Source organism: Podarcis filfolensis, assembly GCF_964270895.1.
Source record: "Podarcis filfolensis genome assembly, chromosome: 15".
In the NCBI taxonomy this organism is placed as follows: domain Eukaryota; kingdom Metazoa; phylum Chordata; class Lepidosauria; order Squamata; family Lacertidae; genus Podarcis; species Podarcis filfolensis.
Window position 1 is genome coordinate 39,414,874 of NC_139618.1, and position 14,884 is coordinate 39,429,757.

A 14,884-nucleotide genomic window follows, 5' to 3' on the forward strand; every position below is an offset into this window, starting at 1 on the left:
CTTTCCCTCCCTCCTATCAGATCTAATTTTTTCTAGGCCTTTTTTGGGCCAACAGCCCTTGAGAGGCCTCTGGACTTCTGGACTTGGGAGGGAAACCTAGGAAAGGACTGGAAAAAACCCCAGCACGAGGGGTTTTCCTTCTCAGGAAGAGAGTTTCCTTCCTGGGAGGTGGAGGAATCTGGGGGAACCCAGGCCGCTTGCGCAAGGTGGCCTGAAATTCCCTTGAATTTAGCATTAGCCCAGGCTAGAGATGGGAAGGTGTGGGAAAAAAACTGGGGGGGGGATGGGGGGTGTACAGGTTTTTTTCCTGTTTTTTTTCCCAAAACCATTTTTTCTGAAAAAAACTGGAAAAAAATAGGGTGATATAGTTTGAATATTCCACACACTTTTTTTTTTCATTTTTTTCCGGGAGGGGGGCAGCTATGGGGAAAAAAAGCAGAAAAAAACCCTGCCCCCCCAATCCCCCCCAGGCCTGCTCAAAACATTTTCGTTAGGGCCAGCCCATCTGAACACATAGAAGCTGCATGTGATTTACTTCCTTTTAACCACTGCTGACTTCAATCATCTTTTGAATACTCTTAAATACTGTTTTAAACTGTGTTTTATCAATCATTATAATGTTCTGTTGTATATTTTTGTAAACTGTTTAAATTCTAAACTTTAGAAGCTCTCTTACCATCATGTGGTTTATAATATATAATAACAAATTCAATTTGGAAAACACACACGCACCTTTTCTTTTCAAACAGAGTTTGAGCCTTAGTGCAGCATACTATTCAGTAACTGGATGTTGGTTACTTCTGGGCCTGGAATGCAAAAAAATTGCCTTACGCTTTGCCCCGGCTGTCTTCAAGTAGAGATGGGAAGGCCTGGAAAAAAACAAAGCAGAAAACTTGGGGAAAAGACAGGTTTTTTCTTGTTTTTCCCCAAAGCCGTTTTTTAGAAGTCTATGAGAAAAATGACAAAGAGGAAGAGGAAGAAGAATGAAAAATGATAGCAGTGGTTCAGAAAATGAGATAGAACAAACTGCATGTATATGTTTTGTCTTCTGTTTATTCTTTTTTTAAAGCACTACTCAAAGGGTTGACCTTCTATGGAGCTTAAATATTGAGGTGGAACTTAACTTTATTTGCTGTTGGTGCTAAGGGGCAAATATGATTATTATTTATGTTGATGGTTTCTTCCTTTTTTTCTTGCTTTTGAGAGAAAAGGGGGTGGTTACCTGTTTTATTGCAAGCGTAATACTTTTATATACACTGCGTTTCACGCAATTTGTAAAACCACACTGAACTTTTTTTCAATTTTTCCAAAATTTCTTTTTTTTCCCGGGGGGAAACGGGGGGGGGGGGGCATTTTTTTCTCATCGCTTCAAATTTCCAGAAATTTTACATCTTTAGCCCAGGACGAGGAGGTTTTGGGCGACCCTGATCCTGCAGTTCCAGAACTTCCAGAGGGTCTGGTATGCCGGGAAATCCCTTCCCCTGGGATGCCTCCAATTCCCCCTTGGAGGAAATGCCTGGCTAGGACAGGCTTTGGGGTCTCCCCACGGCCTCCCCAGCACCCCCCCCCCGGGCAGGGCTAGGAAGAGTCCGGGTGCTGAGCAGGGGAGGAAGGGGCCCTGGCAGAGCCGAGCTTCCCCTTTCCCCTAGGGCAGCCAGTTCAGAGGGTGCCTCAAGCCTTCACCCCTTTCTTCAAGAACCAGCATGACCAACCTGGAGGGATGGGTAGGGCACCCTCTTGACCCCATCGGTTGTCTCTGCCGCACCTTTCTGGAGGCCTGCCGGATGGATGATGATGTGCTGGCCTTCTACCCAGGTACTGTGGGCACATGGGGGAAATGAGGGTGGGGGGAGCTGCAAGGCCCTTCTTCATAGCTGAGCATCACTGGCGCCTGGTCTATAGATCCACCAGAGATTAACTGACTGTAGCTGAGGTTCTGATAGCCAAAAGACCACTTTGGGCAAATGATTTGGGCCATGGTGGTGTGAAAGGGGAGGGAGTTAGTTAGAAGTCAGACTATCCTCCACCAGGGCCAGGGCCTTTTCAGTGATGGCTCCCACCTGGTGGAATGCTCTGTCCCATGAGACTAGGGCCCTTCGGGATTTAACCTCCTTTTGTTGGGCCTATAAGACAGAAATATTCTGCCTGGCCTTTAATTTGCATTCAGCCTGATCTTTATTTCCCTTTATTTCCCTTCTCTTCCCTCGCCCTCCCCTTTTATGAAGACCCCACAGCTAATTCTCCCCTGGCCTCCTTGCTGGCCCAAGTAGGACCAATTCAGCCAGCTAGCCCTGGGGATTATCTAATTGAATTTTGAATTTTATTGTTATTCATGTTTTTATACTGTATTTTATGCTGCTTTTATAATTAAGTGTTTTAAAGTGTTTTAAATTTGTTGTTAGCTGCCCTGAGCCCAGTTTTTGAACCGGGAAAGGCGGGGTATAAATTATTATTATTATTATTATTATTATTATTATTATCCAGACAGGGAGGAGGGGAAGCTTTCCCCAGATTCCCCCAAACTCTTCATGAGCCCAGGCATCAAGCTGCTCTTGGGGAAGACTGTGAAGAAGCAACTTTAACCTGTTGCAGGATCTTAGCCAGACCCAGTATAGCACAGCATATGCAGACTTCCAGAAGCAATCAGTTGCAAGCAGGAAAGATGAAGCAGGAACAAGACGCTGCTACTAGTAACTTGGTTACTTAGAGGTGTTTATTATTTACAGCAGACTCTACAAGTTACTATATACAAGAACAGATGCGGATCTTAACTAGCTCTCTTAAAACAAACTTCAAACGACTCTTAGAACACCACACTGACCAACACTATCCAGTCAGGGAAGGTGATGAGTCATTATGCCTGTGTGGAGACGTTAACCAACAATAGAGCTGTATCCAAGGTCCCGTATCTCTAGGCAGAATAACTCCCTCTGCTCAGTCTTCTTGGCCTTTGGCCAACTCTTAATTGCTTTGTGGGAAGCTGCATGTAGGCAAAATCCCAACAGAAGCAGCCCCAGGCAGCCAGTCAGACCTCCCAGGCTTTTCCCCAAGTTTCCAAGAGGGTTTTCCCCTTTCCAGAAGAGTTTGAGGAGAGCATCTTGCAGGAATAGGAGACGCCTGGAGCCTCCTCTCTCATAAAGCAGCTATATCCATTTGATAAGTCTGGAGTGGGATTTCTGAGTGTTCCTCTCGTAGACGCCACCCCCCCCCAAAAAAGTTCCCCACTCATGGATCCTTGGTTTCTGGAAGTGGGCAGGAAAATCCCAGGAACCCGGAGAGCAGAGGTTTTGTTGAGCAGATCACGTGAAGCTAACACAGATCACTAGCCATTAAGGTCTTGCTACAAAACAATTACAGAACTTTGGCACCAGTTTTGAGGGGATCAGACAACGCTGAGTTTTTGGGTGACCCTGTGACCCCTGGATTTGATGTCTCAATTACTCTCTCTGTGGGGTGCTACAAAATGTGGGGGTTTTTTGGTTTGCTACAAACCAATTACAAAACTTTGGCACCGGTCTCGATTGGACAACATTGTTTTTGGGGTAACCCTGTGACCCCCGGATTTGATTTATTAATTACTCCATTTGTGGGATGCTGCAAAACATGGGGTTTTCGCTGCAAAACACCACAAAATGATTGCAAAACTTTAGCACTGGTTCCGAGGGGATCGGCCAACATTGGGTTTGGGGGTGTTAATGATGAACCTGGGTTTGACTTATCAATTACTCTGTTTGTGGGGCACTAAAAATGCAGGGTTTTCACTGCAAAACACTACAAAACGATGACAAAACATTGGCACCAATTTCGAGGGGATTTTGGGGTTCATAGTTAATGAAGCTGTCTTGGGCCCATGATGCATCAGTCAATTCCACTGGTCCCCTCCCCTCCTCCTCTGTGCCCTTGTTGATGTTGGAAGCTTGTGTTATCACATCAAACAGGGTTGAATCCAGCCTAGTTGGGGGTGGGCAATTAAAGAAAACCAAAAACAAGAGCAGCAGACTGTGGTAACGCCCCTACTTGTATAGCATAGCAAATAAAGCTCTATTAACAGACATATTTCAAATTGTTCAGCAAATAGTTCTAAAAAGTCTCTTAATGTCTTTATAAACTACTGTGAAGGTCAGAAACATGTTTTCTCCTACGGTGCAAACACATCCTAAGGATATGAAATGTCAACCTTGTTAGCTGAAGTGAATTTTAAAGTACTGAGTGAGGTTTTGTCAGATAATCGGCCCAATCCTTCTGCATCCTAGGATACTTTTATTCTTTTGGTTTTTTGATGGAGTGGGAAAGATATGTCTTTCCCATTTAGATTCCCCTCCCCCCCCCAGTGTAGATACCAGGGATTCAACACGGGCCTGGGATATTGTTATGTTATTGTTGGTTAGCAATAAATGCATTACTACTCTCTCTCTCTCTCTCTCTCTCTCTATATATATATATATATATCACTCTCTCACATAGATTCTTAAAAGCTCTTTCTCATGTCATGCAAGCTGAACTATTAAGCAGTTTATTTTTCCTACAGCAGAGGTGGGTTGCTTTACTACTCATAATTAACCTGTGCCTGACTCCCAGATATTAGTGGACTACAACTCCCATCATCCCTGCCCATTGGCCATGTTGACTATAAGTGATGGGAGTTGAAGTCCAATAAGAACAGGCACAGATTACATAGGAACAAAGCACTTTGTGATCTCAGGTGGACTTATTCCCCACACACCATTTGTTTTTTTAAAAAAATCCTGAAAAATGCAGGAGAGGTGGGAGAGAACATATTTAAAAGATTGGAAGGACAATATCATAAAAGATTGAACAAGCATGGTATCAGAATCTAAATATTATATCTAAACTAATCATAGCAAAATGCCAAAACATGTTGGAAATCATTGTTAAAGTATCCTGAACATTTAGATTATATATATGTTTCCCCTAATATTTAATAAACCTTCCTCAACAAGTCTTTAAAATAATCATTTCTTTAATAAATCTCATTCTAGCATTTGGGATTGCTGAGAGTTTACCATGAACACAATATAGCAGATTTTCTTAAGTCACTCATCTACTTTCTTCCTAATATCTAGCAAGCAACATTCTAGCCCCAACCAGTAAATTACAAGAATGATAATCATCATACAACCGTACAGGTAACCACATGACAACTCACTTCTGTGGTGTTTTATCAATACACAGGAGTGCAGAAGTGAATGTAATCTCTGCACAAAATGAATCTTGATTTAATCATGTGTATGGATCCATCAGGTCTGAATAAACACTACAAAACAATGGCCTTATTCAAACATTACAATAAACAGTGGTTTATAATTAAATATGGTTTATGAAAATGATACTGAGCAGACTTCCATCTTCCTTGTCTAGTATGGGAATGGGGAGGTAATTGGAAACTTTTGCTGCCAATTCTCTTTTTAACTGATTGCAGTTTAACATTATATCCAAATCTGAAGAATTAGTTTGTCTTAATTATGGTTTAGTGAAATAAACCAACTTTCAATCTTGATATATAAGGCCAGCTTGTTTAAGTAAACCATAGTTAAGAGTAACCATAGTTAAGGATTCTGAAACAATGCTAAACTATGGTTAATTGAACATTGAAACTAGCATTATAATGGGCTCACTTGAGTACTGTAGAAGAGGGCTAGGGCAGCAGCAAGACAATGCTAAACAATGGCTCATAATTTCATCTGAACCAGGTCAATGTGTTCTTGCTCTGTCAGCATACAGTGTTATCAATGTGGAAACAGAGGAAGCTGGGAATTAATTTAAAGCTGCAAGAAGACACATACGCATGGTGCTTGGTAAAAGGAAGGAAGGAAGGAAACAGTAAATAATTCTAAACATTGTTGTTGTTTGTTGTTTAATTGTTTAGACATATTGATTCCAATTTGGAAACTTATCCAACTAAGTTTGCCTCAGAGCAGACCAATTGAAATTAGTGAGTTAGGGACATGGGTGGTGCTGTGGTCTAAACCACTGAGCCTCTTGGGCTTGCCGATCGGAAGGTCGGCAGTTCGAATCCCCGCAACAGGGTGAGCCCCCGTTGCTCAGTCCCAGCTCCTGTCAACCTAGCAGTTTGAAAGCACATCAAAGTGCAAGTAGATAAACAGGTAGGAAGGCGTTTCCATGAGCTTCTCTGGTTCGCCAGAGAAGTCATACTGGCCACATGACCCGGAAAAACTGTCTGCGGACAAACGTCGGCTCCCTCGGCCAGTAAAGCGAGATGAGCACCACAACCCCAGAGTCATTCACGACTGGACTTAACTGTCAGGGGTCCTTTACCTTTACATTTAATACTAATTAATTTCAATGGGTCTGTTCATAACTTCACCAACCTTGAATACAACTCAATGACTAGAGAGAAATTATGATGGAGAGAATTTTGGAAGCACCCCACATGTAATATTGCTCTGCAACCAAGCCTTTGAAAGGATGCTGTACCACTCCTTTCCTGACCCTCACATAGCAAAATGCAGCTTAATAAGAACTTGCTTTAATTCACACCAAATGAAGCTGAGATGCTAAAACCCCTTTGTGTGTGTGTGTGCATGCCATAGCTGTCAACGTTTCCCTTTTTAAAAGTGAAATTCCCTTATTCTGAATAGGATTCCTTGCAAGAAAAGGGAAACGTTGACAGCTATGGTGCACGCGCATGCGCACACGCACACACACTCATGCTTATGCTTGTGTCCCCTTGCTACTCCTTAACTTGTGTGTATTTTTTCAAGCAGTTAAAAATACAGTCCAACACAATTTGGGGGAACATTGTGCAGAACCAAACACATGCTCTTTTAGCTTGTCCGATGCTTTATTTAATTGCCTCATCACAGAGTTTCTTGTAACAACACCAAATATAGAAAGAGCAAGAGAAATAGGCCTTTAACCCCATTATTTCAATCATTTTGATAATAATCCTGAAGGGTTTTGATGGGACTTGTGCCATTTTTAATACACGCCAAACTTTAATTCATCTATGTGACACTAAAAGGCAGCAAGCAGACATTTGGGTGTCATCTATTTAATTTTTTGCTCGGAATTCGGCAACTGCTACAACGATCTCTAGGTTAATTACTGTGATTTTAATTTTTTGTTAAAAGAATCTTGGCAATCTCCTTTCCATATACAAGTGTTGCTGTCTAGAGAGGGCTATGCCCTGTCCTCTAAAAATAGATTTGTGTAGGAAGCAAACAAAAGAGGAAACTATGCGAAAAAAGGAGTCCTGCCATTTTAGGAACTTGAATAGAGACAACAGAGCTGCAAGAGGACACAGATCTTGCAGTCTTAAGACCGTAAGAGGGAAAGTGCACATTGCAGAAACAACAACAGCACCCCCAATGGCTTCTTCTTTATTGCAAAGTATTCCCGGAAAAGGACGATTTGCACTAGAGAAGGGACAGAAAGCAGAGGAGTGCTTAAGCTTTACCCTGGCAGTCAGCTTCTGTCTGAACACAAATTTGACCTCTGTGTTTTTTGTTTTGTTTTTCATTTTATGGTGAGTGGGAGAGAAACTGCTGGGGGGAAATATACCATGTTGTTGTTGTTTAGTCGTTTAGTCATGTCCGACTCTTCATGACCCCCTGGACCAGAGCACGCCAGGCACTCCTGTCTTCCATTGCCTCCCGCAGTTTGGTCAAACTCATGCTGGTAGCTTCGAGAACACTGTCCAACCATCTCGTCCTCTGTCGTCCCCTTCTCGTTGTGCCCTCCATCTTTCCCAACATCAGGGTCTTTTCCAGGGAGTCTTCTCTTCTCATGAGGTGGCAAAGTACTGGAGCCTCAGCTTCAGGATCTGTCCTTCCAGTGAGCACTCAGGGCTGATTTCCTTAAGAATGGGTAGGTTTGATCTTCTTGCAGTCCATGGGACTCTCAAGAGTCTCCTCCAGCGCCAGAATTCAAAAGCATACCATTTCAAAAATATACCATAGGAACAGTTGAAGTTGCCTGATGCTGAGTCAGACCATTGGTCCAACTTGCTCAGTAGTGCCAATGCTGACTGACAGCAACTCTCCAGCTTTCAAACAGGGCTCTTTCTCCCAGCCCTAGTTGGAGATGCCAGGACTTGAACTTGGGCCCTCCCATATGCAAAACAGAGGCTCTGCCACTGAGCTATGGCCTTTCCCTGAACACGTTCTACCACTTAATTTCTCTGATGCGGATGAGGTCTTTCCCATCTCTTCCAAGAGCTTTCCAATGTCTTGAATGTGGTGCATCATTGCCACTAAGTGAGAGGGGGGGAGTGAAAGGCCGTGGGAGCTTGGCACGGAGCCATTCTGACCCTGTTCTCACTGCATCTGTGTGGTGCCCATACCACACAGTTCCTGCTGCCTTGCCCCTGCCCCTCCCAGTAAGCAACAGTGATGTGCCATATTCAGTAGGCAGGAGAACAACACCCCTCCACACACACACAACCCCACTGTTCATAAGTCAGCACAACAGTGAGCCAGAAGACATCGAGTTGGTGAAAGAGAATGCCCTACAACGTTAGAAGAAGAAGAGTTTGGATTTGATATCCCGCTTTATCACTACCCGAAGGAGTCTCAAAGCGACTAACATTCTCCTTTCCCTCCCCCCCCCCACAACAAACACTCTTTGAGGTGAGTGGGGCTGAGAGACTTCAAAGAAGTGTGACTGGCCCAAGGTCACCCAGCAGCTGCATGTGGAGGAGCGGGGAAGCAAACCCAGTTCACCAGATTACGAGACTACCGCTCTTAACCACTACACCACACTGGCTTACTTCTGCTTGCGGGCCATTTGTGATTTATATGGCTCATTCCCCCTAAATAGGCATTTATTTGGCAACATTCATGAATATTTGGTATGCTTGGTAGAAATACACCTATCTATCTATCTATCTATCTATTTATCTATCTATCTATCTATCTATCTATCTGAGATTTTCCTAGGCTTTGGTTGCCAAGGTCAGAGAATGGAACTCTTTTGGGAATAGCCTGGCTCACACACAGAGTTTTGAGGTTTAGAGTATCCTAAACAGGTATCTTCCAGATCGCAAGAGGGGTAGGCAGTGTTCTATCTCAACCTGGACTGGATCAGGCTTGCACTAATTTATGGTTAGTTAGCATGGTTGCATACATTATAGCATTATAAAGTGTTTACACCATCATTAAAATTACACATAGCAATAGGATACATTGCAGACCTGCAAAGTATCTGTGAAGAAACAGGAAGCATTAGTTTTAGATTTTAGTCAACCACAGTCGAACATTATCACTGCACCCACTGAATCTTAACTATGGTTGTTGAAACAAGACAGTTTCATAACCTAAAGTTGTATTCAACATAGCGCTAAATCATTGGTTCCATCATTGCAAGGATTTCCCACTGCACAATGGAATGTTCTCTCTCTCCTGCCCTGCACCCCCTAAATCTGCCCTGGGAGTTCTCCCAACCATTTTAAGCAGTTTTGGGGGTGGTCCATGGTGTGTGTGGGCAGAGGAGATGGGGGAAATCCCATTGTACTAGCAGCAATCCTTTTGATAGCACTTTCCGCCCTGTGGAACGCCCTCCCATCAGATGTCAAAGTGATAAATAACTACCTGACATTCAGAAGACATCTTAAGACAGCCCTGTTCAGGGAAGTTTTTAATCTGTGATATTTTAGTGTATTTTTTGTTTCTATGGAAGCCACCCAGAGTGGCTGGGGAAACCCAGCCAGATGGGCGGGGTACAAATAATAAATTATTATTATTATTATTATTTCATTTAGTTCAGTTCTTTCAAACAAACCATGGTTTGAAATTCATTTATTTCAAACAAAGCCTGGTTTACATTAAACACAGTTTGTCAGGTCTGGGTGACACAGCAAGCCGAAGTATTAGTAGCAGCAGTAATAGTAGTAGAAGTAACACAGAGAAAGAGCTTCCCAATTCCTTCCAACTGCTGTACTGGATGGGTAGAGAGGAAGCCAGAAGGAAGCTACAGTAGGCTCATAATTGGCTTGATAAATCACAGCTTATCAGGGTGTCCAAATGCAGCCAGAAAGAGAGCCACGAGGTGTGTAATGGCTGGAGGCATCTGAATACCTTTCTTCGGGGATCTAATGTGGGGTAACAGATCTGCTGCCTTGTATGAGTGTATCTTCTTTGACTTTCCTTACACTTTCCTTGCACAGTTTAAAATAAAGCAAATAGCCACCATAACAGCTCAATGAATACACAGAAGTAAGTCCTATTGAATTCAGTGGGGCTAGGATTGCGGTCAAAGTCTCCATCACTCTCCCACCCAAAAAGAACTAAATCTGGATAGCACACCCAGGAATTTCTCACCATGTGGGAAGGTGCAGAGATGCATGAAAGATGCTTAAAGATTATATTGAAAGGATAATGCCTCCTACTAAAATCTGGAAGGAAGAGAGAGAGAAATGTTGCTTGCATCACATTCTCTCAGGGCATCTTAAACCATAAATGTTCCTCAAAGCATTTAATGCCTCTTTAAAAGTCTGGTTTAGTTTTATTTTATAGGGTACATATGACCACTGAGGTAGGCCAATTTCACACTGCAGTGGGTTGAAATGATTGACAATCATGAGGGAGTTTTGATGTGATTCTTTTAAGCTCTTTCCACATGATTCATTGGACTGTCATTGCCTTTTCATGCAAATAGTTTTTAATTCATTTTATTTCCTCCCAAAGAGTTCCAGAGATCATAACTCAAGACCTGCAATGCAATCCTATGTAAGGAGACTTAGGAAGAAGTCCCACAGAAACCAGTGTGCCTTGTTTACTAGGGCTGTGCACTGGGTTCAGCTGAGGACCAAACTGAATTGGGCTGATTTGGGGGAATCGGGGCTTTGATCAAGTCAGTTTGATACAGCCGGTGGTTGCTGCAGGTTGGGTCAGGCAGTCCAGAGTGATCCGGAGCTGTCAGGATGTGACATCAGGCAGAAAGAGGAAGAAGCTGTGAAAAGGAGGGACCTCGCTGGGGGCTGTGTGGAACTGGGGAATGCCCTTCCTACCCAACCTCTCTTTCATTCTGCTAGATTCTACTAGAGTAAGTGGGAGGATCTTATCCTGTGTGGGGCCAGTTGCTGCTCCTTTGTGAGTGGCTTCTCTTGTGTGCAGGGAAGCCACTCGTGGAAGAGCAGTGCCCTTCACAATCAAACTTGCCAGGGCTCAATTGGGAGTCAAGGAGAAGGAAATTCAGCACTTCCTTTCCCTGCTCGTCCCAACCATACGTTGGGCTTACAAAACCCTTAGCCTGCCTTACGAATTGTTTTAGGGACGGATCAGGGACAGGACAGGTGGTCCCTGGGGTGGCACAGGGTGGATGACCCCAATTCAGGGGCCACATATTGGAGCCATGGGCCGAATGGAGGGGAGCTGTGCACATCCCTGTTGTTTACTTGGATCATACTTGGATTAGAGTGAAGTTGCTTCAGTTGATATAAAACGACGACATTTTACTTTTACTAGGGCGTGCCTTCCGCCTGCACTCGCCAGGCCCAACTTCCTGCATCAGTTTCTTTTCCTCTCCAAGATGACAACATATGCTCTGCAGCTCCTGCAGGTCAGCTTACTCGCAGTAACACAAGCTTTCTCTGCCACGGTTTATGCCCACCCACCCTCGCCCACCCACCCCCATTTCTGTCTTTCTGACCACATTATCTTCCTGCTGTCTCAGTTTCCCCTCGGGATCACAACATCTCCCCTCTCCATACCTCTGTCTTACACCCTAAGACCAAAAAAAAGCCACAATATTTCCCCCATCACTGAAACCACCCTCTCTCCCACAGAAATGACAATGATACCCACCCCCCGCCCCAGTTTCTCTTTCTCTCTCATCTCCCAGGAAAAAAACTCCTTCAGTGCCACAGAAGGAGGGAGGGAAGGAGGGAGGGAGGAAACGCATCTGGCAGGTCATGGCAGTAGCCCCTCTTCCAATCCCCCCCGAGGTGACCCATTTGGACTCTGAGGGAGATTCCTGCAAGGGCCAGCTTCCAAGACTTGTCTCAGTCTATGTGCCTTTTGTGCCCTCTAGTGGCCCAGACTGCCATCACAGCATGATGACAGACAAGTACAAATAGGATAGAGAGAGAGATTGACCTGGGTTAATCAAGTGGAACTCCCCCCCTTCTCCCTCCCTCCCCCCTTCTCTCAACACCTTTTAAAAGCCAGTTAAGAGTCTTTTCCACTCCTTACCTCAGCAACCCATAGTGATGTCATGATCATATGATGGTTGTACTAGACATAGGTGGTTTAGGAATTTGACGGGGTCAAATGCCCATCATTGATATAACATAAGCATACAGTAAGGCGGGCCTTCGCAACCTGCAACCTGCCAAGCTGCTAAGAACAGCTCACTAGCTATGACTTGTGATATAACAGGTGCTTTACACCACCCCAAGCCTATCTATGTTGCATGCTAGCATGCAGCAATATAATAACAACAATAATTTATTATTTGTACCCCACCCATCTGAGTGGGTTTCCCCAGCCACTCTGGGCAGCTTCCAACACACACACACACACACACACACACACAGAGCAAAACCAGACAGACAGCAAAAGCCACCGCCATATGCACTGCCATGCCTGTGTTTTATCACAAGATGTTCAGTATAGTTATCTTTGGAGATATTTACTCTTCGCACCCTTAAGCCTGCTTGACCCATGTTGCAGGACATTGCATTGACCTATCTGTCTGTGGGAGGCACAGCACGTTTAAAAGACTGAAATTCTCCTAAAGAATGTTTTTGTGTATCACAAAGAGGGAGGAGGGATGAAGAAACATTCAGTTCCAGGCTTTTGGAGATGCTGTAAGTCACATAGCATGACGCAAAGTGAAGATATTTGAGACCTGTCTGATCAAGACGGGAACTCATTTTCAGAGCTCAAGAGGCTTCATAAATATTTTGCCACACTCTAATGCTCTTTACACCCTAAGAACTCAGAGCATTTTAGATTAATAACTGATTCTCTAACACCTTCATGGGGTAGGGAAGAAGGTGCAGGAGGAAAAACAACAATAACCTATGATTATAAACATTAGGGTTTTGAGAATCATTCTGCACCAGTCAAGATTTATTCTCACTGGAGTAGGGATTCCCCTTGTTTTAAATCATATCAAGGACAAGTCGTCTTTTCAGACAATTTTAAAGGGTGCCATCAGTCTGAATCTTTGATATGCTTGTCGAAAGCACCATCTACAAATGTTATTTTCCCCTTGAACACAAAATAAACCAATGCACCAAAAGGTATAATGCATGGCCTTGAAAATCAAATTCTACTCCTTCCCACTAGTAATGTTTGAGATAGATTGAATGTTGCTCGTATGACTCAAGGATTCTTTAGCCAGAAGCTGGGATTGTTATTATGGGGGAAGGGGAGTGTTGTAGAGAATTCTCTGAGCTGCTGTTGCTCCTCCGCCTTGTGTGGGCACGCAAGATGACAACACATTTTAGGAACCAAGTTTTTTTTCAGTGGGTAAAGCAAAGCATGTAGAGCAGTTGAGATGAAGCTGCCACCAGGCTTCAGTTAAGAGGACTGGCAAGTTTGAAGAAAACTCCCTTTTTGCGCATCGAGGTCCCCAAGACACCCCCCCAAGAAAAACACAATTGACACTTAATTTTTGTTTAAGGTTTTTGGCATAATTTTGGCCACAACTTTATTCAAATACAGCAATGTGAGTGGTTGCTTAGGCATTGGTAGCACTAACTGCCCCCGCACGGGGACAGCTCTGACATTCGCACCCCCCGCGAAGTCAGGAAGGGTAAGTCACCTGGGGAGAGAGACGGGACTGGGAACCATGCCTCACCTCTCCCCAGCATGCTCCCAGGGGCTTGCGTGGCCCTAGCCCCTTGCCAGGGGGTTTCGGACAAAAGCATGGGGGAGCCCCTGGGTTCCTTTAACGGTAAAACCCTTCAGCAGCAGCAGCATTTGGGGGGGGGCAGGCACAGCCGAATCCATACCCCCCAGCAACCAATTCCAGACCAATGCCTAACCGCAAACCTTACAAGTTGTGACGATTTGCTATGCGGTAGGCGAAAACCAAGTGGCACACACTAATCAGCCAAATGGCAAAATTCCTACCGGGCCCCTGCCCCAAAGCAGACGACCCCATGACAGGCATAGCAAGGTCAAGCAAACAGCCTAACATTAGGGAAGGGAGGGCGGGTGATCCGAAGCATGCAGCGAAAGAGGACGTCCGTTGCTGCGTGCCTTGTATTTAACAAATAGGGCTGTCAATCACTAATTGGCAACATCTAGATTTCCCCAGTAACAGCCCGCCCCTGCTTACAGGATGGTCAAACCATTTGCCTAGTAACAGTGAGGTGTCTTGTCAGCCCCGCCCGCAACCTGTGCTCTCCATGAGGGAGAACACACTTTGTGATTATTTGTGAGGAGGCTCCCCCCACATACACAGATGTTTCAATTCGGAAGCCTTCTTCTGAGCTTTGATTTACCTCAGTCCCCCAGGTGTCTCCCTAATGCTTCGACACATTGAATTTAGTGGATACAAAATCCTCCTGTAGCACAAGAGTACCTAATGGGGAACTCTGAAAGCCGATAAAGGCCTGGCCACAAAAGCTTCCTTATGTTGTGCAGTGCAATGATTGCATCCCACGCGACCTTCATTTCTCAGAAAGCACACCAAGCTGCAGAAATTCAATCTGTTCTTCAATCTTTGGATATAGTTTAATGCTTTCTGTCTACAGTGCATCTTTCTCACTCCCCTGCCGAAGGGTGGGTGGTTAAGCAAGGGCTCAATTACACATTCCGCTTCCCAAAGTTCTTATCCTAGGATTGTTATCCTTGTCTACATAAACAAAGAATTCTGTGGTGTTTCAGTTACGCCTCCTGGCTGAAGGTCACTCCCAATTCTATACACTGGTACCTCTGGTTATGTACTTAAT

At 44.3% G+C, this 14,884-nt stretch overlaps 1 protein-coding gene across 4 annotated transcripts in view; it reads left to right on the plus strand.

Moving 5' to 3' along the window:
- The window catches only part of LRRTM4 (leucine rich repeat transmembrane neuronal 4), a 426,277-nt gene that overhangs the window by 170,335 nt on the left and 241,058 nt on the right, over positions 1-14,884 (plus strand). The window lies entirely within an intron of this gene.